At 38.1% G+C, this 10666-nt stretch overlaps 1 non-coding gene across 1 annotated transcript; it reads left to right on the top strand.

Moving 5' to 3' along the window:
- Positions 1-9223: 9223 nt before the first annotated feature.
- TRNAA-UGC (transfer RNA alanine (anticodon UGC)) lies at positions 9224-9295 on the top strand. The gene has a single exon. It is a non-coding gene; the product is annotated as a tRNA-Ala (tRNA).
- Positions 9296-10666: the final 1371 nt, after the last annotated feature.

Below are 10666 nucleotides of genomic sequence, written 5' to 3'. Positions count from 1 at the left end.
CCCCTTCTCCTCCCGCCCCCAACCTTTCCCAGCATCAGAGTCTTTTCCAGTGAGTCAACTCGTCGCATGAGGTGGCCAAAGTATTGCAGGCTACAGTAACATTAAAGCTGTCTTTGCATTACTTCTCCATTTCAAAGTTGTCTTTCTCATTGTTGCATATGTATTTTTCAAGATGAACCTTAGAATAACTGAATGAATTTAAAAAATAATTGGATCTTTAATTAGAAGTGCACTGAATTTATAGATTGAGGTTGGGCAAATTGCCATCTTCACATTATGATTCTTCCCTCACCTCAGACTAGGTAAGTTTCTTTATTTACTTATTTTTAATGTTAGTCTTAGTTGGTTCTTTCAGGTGTATTATTTAAAAAGCTATATCTTTTATTAAGGTTACTTATATTTGTTTGATGCTACTGCCATTGTGACTGGGATTTTTTGGTTCTATTTTCCTTTTATTTTTATTACAAGAAAGCTAATGACTTTTGCATTTTTAAGTAACTGTTAAACTTACTTATTTTATCCATCAATGAGTCAATAGATCCTGTTAGGTTTTCCAAAAATGCAACTGTATCATTTTCACAACATTATTATTTCCAACCTCTGTCAAAAATATAAAAGAGAAAGAAAAGATGGGTGAGTTTAACCACATAAAAACAAAAATTGAAATCTGAAATTTAATAAATAGCTGTATTAGCTTTATGCTAAGAGGTTTGACCGGAGAAGGCACTGGCAAGCCACTCCAGTACTCTTGCCTAGAAAATCCCATGGATGGAGGAGCCTGGTAGGCTGCAGTCCGTGGGGTCGCTACGAGTCAGACATGACTGAGCGACTTCACTTTCACTTTTCACTTTCACACATTGGAGAAGGAAATGGCAACCCATTCCAGTGTTCTTGCCTGGAGAATCCCAGGGACGGGGGAGCCTGGTGGGCTGCCGTCTATGGGGTCGCACAGAGTCGGACACGACTGAAGTGACTTAGCAGCAGCAGCAGCAAGAGGTTTGACAGAGAAATAAGAAAAAAAGACAACTACATCAATGGATAAAGGAACAAAAAACACAAATACCTAATCCCAAAAGGGATCCATATGACAAGACATTCAAGCCCACAGAAAACAGAAAGGAGATGATATACTTTCATAGAAATGAAATGATGTACTTTTCTATCCTATAATACCGGCAAAGGTTAAAAATAGCAACATTAGTGATTATGCGGTGAAGGGAAAGGGGTACTCTTGTTCAGTGCTATAGAAAATTGGTATAACATTTTGTGAAGAATGTAGCAACATGTTACAAAATTTATAGTGGGAATCCCTTTAACACAGACTTCCTTTTCAGTTAATTTTTCTCTACATGTCTTCAAGAAGGTGCATAATGACATGTGGTCAGTGGATAGTTAACACAGAAACTGTTATAACAGCAAAAAGTAAATGTCCATCCATAAGGGTTAAATTAATTATTGTACATGCGTATAACAGAATACTCTCTAGCCATTTAAATAATAATGTAGAGATATATTTTTTCACATATAAAAACATTCAGAAACTTTATGCAGCAATAAAGTAGCATGTTTATTATAATCCTATTTCTGTAAAGTTATTTTTATATTTATATACTGTCTTAGTCTGTTTGGGCTTCTATAATAGAATAGCATAAATTGAGTGGCTTGTAAGCAGCAAACATTTATTTCTCACGGTTCTGGATGCTGGAAAGTCCAAGATTATGGTGCTGGAAGTTTTGGTGTCTGTTGAGGACCTGTTTCCTAGATGATATCTTTCCCTCTCAACAACTCTATCTCTTAACACCATCACCTTGGGGGTTGGCCTTCAACATATGAACACTGAGGGGGACACAAACATTCAGATCATAACATATAGTCACATGTTTCAAAGTAACCACCCCTATTTAAAATTGAGTTAGCTTCTTTTCACTAGGAATCTATGCAAACTCTTTCTAGTGTCCTGCAATCCACTTGCAGGCTGCTCTGGTCAAATCTGTCTTCACTCTGTCTCTGCAATCTTAAACAATATTGCTCAACCACACCGGGATCTCCAGACACCCCGAGTTCTTTCTCGTCCAGTACACGTTATCCGCTCATTCTTCTGCCTGAGCTGCTCTTACCTAGCTCATGGCATTCTTTGTGTCTCAGTTGAAATATCATTTTTTAATCTCTATCTATGTAAACCACCGCAGTCTGTCAGTGAATACTTTTTGCTTCCCCCCATGGCACCTGTTACAACTTGCAATTGTCTCTGTGTTGTTGTTCAACTGCTAAGTGGCGTCTGACTCTGCAATCCCCTGGGATGCGGGATACTAGGCTTCCCTGTCCTCTACTATCTTCTGGAGTTTCTGCAAACTCATGTCCATTGGGTTGTTGATGATACATAACCATCTAATCGTCTGCCTCCCCCCTTTCCTTTTGCCTACAGTCTTTCCCAGCAACAGGGTCTTTTCCAATGAGTCTGTGTAGAGTTGACTTTATTTTCTACCTGTGTCTATATTTGAGACACAGTGAAAACAAGGATCATAAAATCTTTCATTCTTCATTGCCTGACATGTATTAGGTGATCAAGAGATATTATTTCAATTAATGAATCCCCATGAAGAATTACGGAGAAGGCAATGGCAAGCCACTCCAGTACTCTTGCCTAGAAAATCCCATGGATGGAGGAGCCTGGTAGGCTGCAGTCTGTGGGGTCGCTAAGGGTCAGACGCGACTGACTGACCTCACTTTCACTTTTCACTTTCACACATTGGAGAAGGAAATGGCAACCCACTCCAGTGTTCTTGCCTGGAGAATCCCAAGGACGGGGGAGCCTGGTGGGCTTCTGTCTATGGGGTCACACAGAGTCGGACACGACTGAAGTGACTTAGCAGCAGCATGAAGAATTATTTGTAGATATTCTCTGAAATCCTAACAATGCTATATCAGTATTGGGATTTGTGGTCATTTTTAAACTTTCTTCTTTATATACTTCTTATATATTTCTGTATTGAAATGATAATGGTGATATTCTGTGCTTGAAATACAAGTTTCTGTTTTTAACTATGAGAATCTCTTTTAATTTATTTACACATATGTATGTATAAATTAAAATGTATACATGGGAATATACGAATATATATAGAAAGCGTGTGTGTGTGTAGTTTTAAAATGTGCATCCGATCAATACTTTTCTTCACAATGGAATATTACCCAGCCATGAAAAAGAATAAAATAATGCCATTTGCAGAGCATAGATGGACCTAGAGGTTATCATACTCAGTGAAATAAGCCAGATAAAGAAAGACAAATGTCATATTATATCTCTTGTATGTAAAATCTAAAGGGAAAAAGGATACAAATTAACTAATATATAAAACAAAAACATACCCATAGATGTAGAAAACACACTTTGGTCTATCGGGGGGAAGGGGAAGGGGAGGGATAAACTAAGAGTATGGGATTAGCATATATACATTACTATATATAAAATAGATAACCATCAAGGATCTACTATATACAAGAGGGAAATATACTCAATATTTTGAAATAATCTAAAAGGGAAAAGAATCTGAAAAAGAATATACATATTATATATTTTCAATATACTAAGAATATATTATATATTATATTGTATTGTATATTGTATATGTAATATCTAATGATATATTATATGTAATATATGACAATATTACATATATATATCTATATATATAACCTGAAACACTTTTATATACAACTAAAACTAACACAATATTGTAAATCAACTATAGTTCAATTAAAAAAATTTTTTTAAAGTTAAAAGTGTGCATATATGTGTGTGGGTGTAGTTTTGAAACATGCATCTGATTAATACTCCACTCACCATTACTTACAGAATACATTTTAAACACTTTAGCATGACATTCAAGCCCCTTACAAAGCTGTTTCAATGTCCCATTTTAGTCTTTGGTTTTGTGGATTCATTCATCCTGACAGTTCATGCTCAGCTTCAACCATAGTAAACAGCATCCCTGTCTTGGGTGACACATTGTACTCATCTAACTGCACTTCCATTCACAGTTCATCTTTGATGGAGTGCCCTCCTCTATCTTCTTTGCTTGATGAGCTTTCATTTTAGTTGTCTCAATAAAGTGGCCTTGGGTCCCCTAAAGAATGAATTCCTGGTGATCTGCATAGTCGATTGCACTTCTAGGATGTGAACTATTAAAGATCAGGGACCTTGTCTTGTTCTAGATCATGGCATACAGTAGGAAGTTTGTTTTTTAATTAACTGAATTGTAAGTAAATTTAACAAAGAGAATGTTCTAGTTATTATTTTTGTAATGTGTGCTAAATTGATTCAGTCATATCCAACTCTTTGTGACCCTATGGACTGTAACCCATCAAGCTCCTCTGTCCTTGGGGTTCTCCAGGCAAGAATACTGGAGTGGGTTGCCATGCCCTTCTCCAGGGGATCTTCCTAACTCGGGGATCAAACCTGTGTCTTTAAGTCTCCTGCATTGGCAGGCAGTTATTTATTTATTTATTTAACCACTAGTACCACCTGGGAAGTCTCTATCTTTAAAATAATTAGCCCCAAATCAATGAATTAAAGCAATGCCAATCATTTTATTATCATTCAGTTTGTCTCGGTTAGGCATTTGGGAAGGGCTCAGCTAAAGCCACTCCAGTACTCTTGCCTAGAAAATCCCATGGACGGAGGAGCCTGGTAGGCTGCAGTCCATGGGGTCGCTACGAGTCAGACACGACTGAGCGACTTCACTTTCACTTTTCACTTTCACACATTGGAGAAGGAAATGGCAACCCACTCCAGTGTTCTTGCCTGGAGAATCCCAGGGACGGGGGAGCCTGGTGGGCTGCCATCTATGGGGTCACACAGAGTCAGACACGACTGAAGTGACTTAGCAGCAGTAGCAGCTAAAGGAATTTGGGGTGTTGTCCATTTTGTCATTGGGCCTCCCCATGTCATCTCCCCGCATGGATAATGGCATATAGTAGTTACATGCCCATATACCAGTAATGTGGTATCTTTGCCAATAGTTTGGGTTTCTTTAAGGCATAGCCATTTCAAAGCAGAACAGCTGACTACATACCAGCTCAGTTCTCCAAAGGAACACATCCCAGCTAACACAGTGGATGCCTCTGCCCTTTCTATGACCCAGCCTCAGAAGAGGCAGGTCATATCTGCTGAATTCTATGGTTAAGAATGAGGCAGTAAAGCCAGACAAAATTCTGGAAAAATGGCTCTACATCCCACCTATCAACATAAGACTATCAAAGAATTTGTGAAGATTTTTAAAGTCACCACAGAGAATCTTATAACTGGCACCCACACCCCCTGCAAAACCCTTTACACACAAGCAAGCATCAAAGGACCTGAGTATTTCACAGGCTGAAATTACTGTTAATGCAAGAACTGTTATTAGCGTAAACTGAATGCATCCTCTTTGCAAACACTTTCTCAGCCTGATTAGAAAAAAAGAAAGAAAAAACCAAAAAAAAAAAAAAACCCACACTGGAAATGATAAAAACACAGCTTTGATGTAGATAATTTACAGCTGATGTAGACTTTGCTAATTTCTGCTTTTATCAATAGTTGTGCTCCCATTTTTAGACACATAGAAATCAAAGAATACTGCTGGTGAAGGAATCCCTCCTTTGATCTGGAAGATGCAACTAAGGTAGATGTGTTGATGCTTAGTTCATATATCTTACAAGCAGGCATCTTAGAGCTCTCAGAGCCCAAATGCATCCATAGGCTCATTTCTCTATTCCTTGTACCAGAGACAGACCTCAAACAGACAGATGGAAAGAAATCCTGGACTGTTTCCTGTGAGGAATCAATGATCTCACCTTAAACCTAAAGATTCAGCCATTTTTGGAGGTTCCGAATGGGAAAAGGGGACTAAGAGTTCAGAGAGGTTGAGGGGCATAGGATTTTGCTAGGGGATGACTCAAGGGATGGAAAATGCTAGATAGGAAGTTTGGATTGACACCTACACACTGTCATATATAACACAGAAAACCAACAAGAATCTACTGCACAGCACAAGGAACACTGCTCAATACCCTATAATAATCAAAATGGGAAAAGAATTTGAAAAAGAAAAAGATATATGGATAACTGAGCCACATTGCTATACATCTGAAACTAACAATATTGTTAATCAACTCTGCTCCACTATAAAATCAAAACATTTTTTAAAAAAAGATTTAAAAATGACAATAGATTTATGCCTTTGATTGTTTGGAGGTCTGTCTTCTGGAAACAGGATTTAACAACCAAAAAGTTGTCATTCAGTCGCTAAGTTGTGTCCAGCTCCTTGTGACAGTGTTAACTGTAGCACACTAGGCTCCTCTGTCTTCCACTATCTTCCAGAGTTTACTCAAGTTAATGACCATTGAATTGGTGATACTATCTAACTATCTCATCCTCTGCTGCTCCCTTCCCCTTTTGCTTTCAATCCGCAGCATCAGGCTCTTTTCCAATGAGTTGACTCTTCACATCAGTTTCTGACCATTTATTTGTGAAAAGCTCTTAACTTGACTCAGATTGTACAAAAAGCACAAAGCATCTGGCTGGCTGGAGACACAGTCCTGCCTTTTCTTGGAGCAAGGTTGAGCATCAGGGCTGGGAACTTAGAAGAAACCTTCAGAATGTAGAGTTTATCTTGGAGATTATGGACCAGGCAGAGTCCATTGTCCCAGGCATTAATACACGCACACAGGAATGCTGGTTTCGTTCTGAGAAGGGCCATGCAGATACAGCTGCACAACATGAAAGTGAGTTTTTCCATGTGAAATTGTCAACCTATCTGGTAGCTCAGATGGTAAAGAATCTGCCTACAATGCAGGAGACCCTGGTTTGATCCCTGGGTTGGGAAGATCCCTTGGAGAAGGAAACGGTTACCTACTCTTGTATTTTTGCCTTTAAAATTCTGTTGACAGAGGAGCCCTTTGCCTTCAGTCCATGGGGATGCAAGGAGTCAGACACAACTGAGCATGCACACATATTTAGTGTCTGGTTTCTCTGTAGGAATTGGGGTAGTAAATATCAGTACTCTTGTTGGCAGACCTACTGTGTTCGACACTGTACACAATGATATCACCTTATCAATCTTCAGAAGAGTTGTTTGTTGGAGGTGTTATTTTTCTAGTTTTATGTTGAGAAAACTGACCTTGGGAGATGAGTCAATTTCCCAGAGGTCATATGGAATGTATAGTATGTCTGTGAGTCAAGCATAGACCTGTTTTGACTTCCATGTGCCTGTTATTTCCAATTATAAATACACACTGTTTCTAGCTTTTAGCATCTGACAGAAAAGCTCAGTTCAATTGATATGCCTAAAGAATATAAGTAAGTGGATGTTTTTGTTTTTTTTTTCTCTTCTATTTTTTTTTTTTCCTTAATCAATAGCATGAGAGTAGATTGAACACGTCAGTTTGAGTTCTGGCTGCCCTAATCATTAATACTAAGTCCTTAGATAAGTCATTTATTTTCCCTTTTTGAGACTACTTTTTATCTTTGAAATGTAAATAATAACTCTTGCTCTACTTATACTTTTGGAGTATTATAAGATTAAAACAAAACATTATTTAAGAAAACATGATGCAAACAGTTGACACCAGATAGCTCTTGATTGAGATTCTGCCCTAGTAGTCATCTGAATGTATATTAGATTTATTTCTGGTCCATAGACATCTTCAGGGTCTTGGCTTTCAAGCAATGCACTGTTCATTGTCAATAGAAAGGTGAGTGAAGAGATATTATGTATTGCCATTCCTTCAATCTTGAATCATTATAAAAGCCAACAGCTTCTCCTTAGGTCTTTCACAGCATGGAAACATTTTTGAGATCCATGAAGGGTGCCTTGCCATGTACAACGGGGACCCTTTATCCCTTCATCTTGAATCCAAGCTGCGGTCTGTAGAGTCAAATATGCTGAACCTACCAAGATAGATAACGTTATATATTCACTCTTGGCTCTCTTGACTGGTAACTTGAATGTATCCATTCAATATTCAACCCACTCCAATATTCTTGCCTGGAAAATCTTAGGATAGAGGAGCCTGGAGGGTTACAGTTCATGGGACTGCAGAGTCAGAAACAACTTAATGATTAAAACCAAAGCAAACCAATTCAATATTTACATCTTTGTTCATTCACATGGTTAACACTTACTGAGCACCTGTGAACTGGGTATGAAGTATACAGATTAAAGGACAAAGATTCAAGAGTGAAGATAGATGAAGTTCCATCTTCAGTTGGGGCATAGTCCACAGCATAGTGCAAGAGATAAACATGCAAGCAAGGGATTATAAAAGCAGTATTACTGTAATAGGCTCTCTTGGAATTAACACACTGTCCCATGAAGGCTGAGGTGGACCAGGCTGGGTCTTAGCGGCTAAAGAGAGCTCATCCTAAAGGCAGGAAGCAATACAAATCCAAGCATACTTCTTGAGTATCATCTACAGTAAAAGATGGGAAACTGATATTAGGCCTTATGTGTAAATGAAATAAACAAGCCATAAACATGTAAACACAGAGACAAGAGATTCAAAGAGGAGAATTGATCTTTGCTATGAATGTACCGAAAGCTCTGGTGGCCAGGGACTGAATTGTGCTAACTGAAAGATTTGGAGCCAGCTACATATAGATATTGTTCTTCAGTTGCTCAGTCATGTCTGACTCAACGACCCTATGGTCTTTTTGAAGAATGTGGGGGAAGTGTTGATTATATAATGTAACTGGGAATAAATCAGAATACAGAACTATATATCCAAAATTACCTCCACAAGAAAGACTGGGAAGCAGTAACCCTGCATGGAAAAGTTATCTCTGATACTATTAATATATATTATAAAGTATCAATAATGAGCTTATATAACATTTATAATCAAACATTTAAATAATATATAATTTAATTAGATCCTCATAAAGGAACGGATTCCTGGATCATTATACCTTTGTCTGATTTCCTCCATATAATCTGCTGTCACTTTTCCTGTGAAAATAATTTGTAAATTGTGGATTTACTGCCTCTATGGAAGATAAAATATTATATCTCTTATAAAGCCAGAATTGAGCTACTAACTGTGATATTCTCCAATTTCCATTATCAAAACTACATCCACATGACATAATACTGCTTTTTTTTTTCCTAAGGTTAAATAGTTTGGTTCAGGCAAGTTTCTTTGATTAGACACTGACAAAACTTATTTAAAAGCATCACATCAACATGGGGATGTAGCTCAGTGGTAGAGCGCATGCTTTGCATGTATGAGGTCCTGGGTTCAATCCCCAGCATCTCCACTTTCTTCTTGTTTAATTCTTAGAAAATATAGCTAATGCACGTACAGATTTGAATTTTTTAAAAAATACATCAAGATAAATATAATTAACACTGCTTTATGTTATATATGAGGTTAAGAGAGTAAATCCAAGGAAAAAATATTTGCTTTTTTCTATTTATTTAATGTCCATAAAGAAGGCTAAACCTCAAACAACTGATGCTTTCTAATTGCAGTGCTAGAGAAGACTCTTGAGAGTCCCTTGGACAGCAAGGAGATCCAACCAGTTCATCCTAAAGGAAATCAACCCTGAATATTCATTAGAAGGACTGATGCTGAAGCTGAAGCTTCAATCCCTTGGTCACCTGATGCGAAGAACTGACGCACTTGAAAAGACCCTGATGCTGGGAATAATTGAAGGTGGGAGGAGAAGGGGAGGACAGAGGATGAGCTGGTTGAGTGGCATCACCGAATCAATGGACATGAGTTTGAGTAGACTCCGGGAGTTGGTGCTGGACAGGGAAGCCTAGCGTACTGCATTCCATAGGGTCGTTGAGTCAGACATGACTGAGCAACTGAAGAACAATATCTATATGAGATGACAATATTCACTTATTGTGATCATCATTTTATGATGTATGCATGCCAAACCATTGTGCTGTACACCTGAAACTTATATAGTGCTGTAGGTAAATTATCTCAATAAACTGGAAGAAAAATAGTTTTTGAGCATCAAAAAAGAAAGAAAAAATAAAGAATAACTGCTATGGGAGCCAAACAAGAAACAGCATTTGGGCTAGATTTTGGTAGCTGTTATAATACCTTGTGACTACCACTAGGAGATGGAGATCATACATGGCAGCTTTCTTAATATGAACCTGAAATCCCAGACAAGCGAGCAACATACCACAAAATAAGTGATATAACTGAAAGTTAGGTAGCTGTGTCCCTGGGTATTCATCGGCTTGATTCTGTTTCTGAGATAATCTGGTTATTAAATAATATCAAAGAGAGTCACAAACAAGGGCATAAATTCCACCTTTCCTTCTATTCCAAAAGCTTCACTGTGAATGGAAAGTTCTCCTTTGAGTCACAAATCTTGAAGATAAGAGATGAGACAGGTAAGCACCATGAACTGCAAGCACCTTATTTCAGCCTGTCGGAAGTGGTGGTCAGAGGAGGCTGGTGGGCTACAGTCCATGGGGCTGCAGGGTTTGACATGACCGAGCACTAGTCAGCAGCAGCTTGATGGGTGGGATTATAAAGATGAGGGGACTAGGGTTTACTATGACCTAGATATTAAAAACACAGATATACCCAGGTAGTTCTTGGAACAACTTGTGATTCATTCTGTATACAACAGAGTCATTCACTTTGCTTCTAGCATTTCTGA

Source organism: Moschus berezovskii, chromosome 5 (assembly GCF_049115385.1).
Source record: "Moschus berezovskii isolate FMDL1 chromosome 5, NW_MosBer_1.0, whole genome shotgun sequence".
Classification (NCBI taxonomy): Eukaryota; Metazoa; Chordata; class Mammalia; order Artiodactyla; family Moschidae; genus Moschus; species Moschus berezovskii.
The sequence above is the reverse complement of the archived record's forward strand: the minus strand, read 5'-3'. Positions and strand labels throughout refer to the sequence as shown.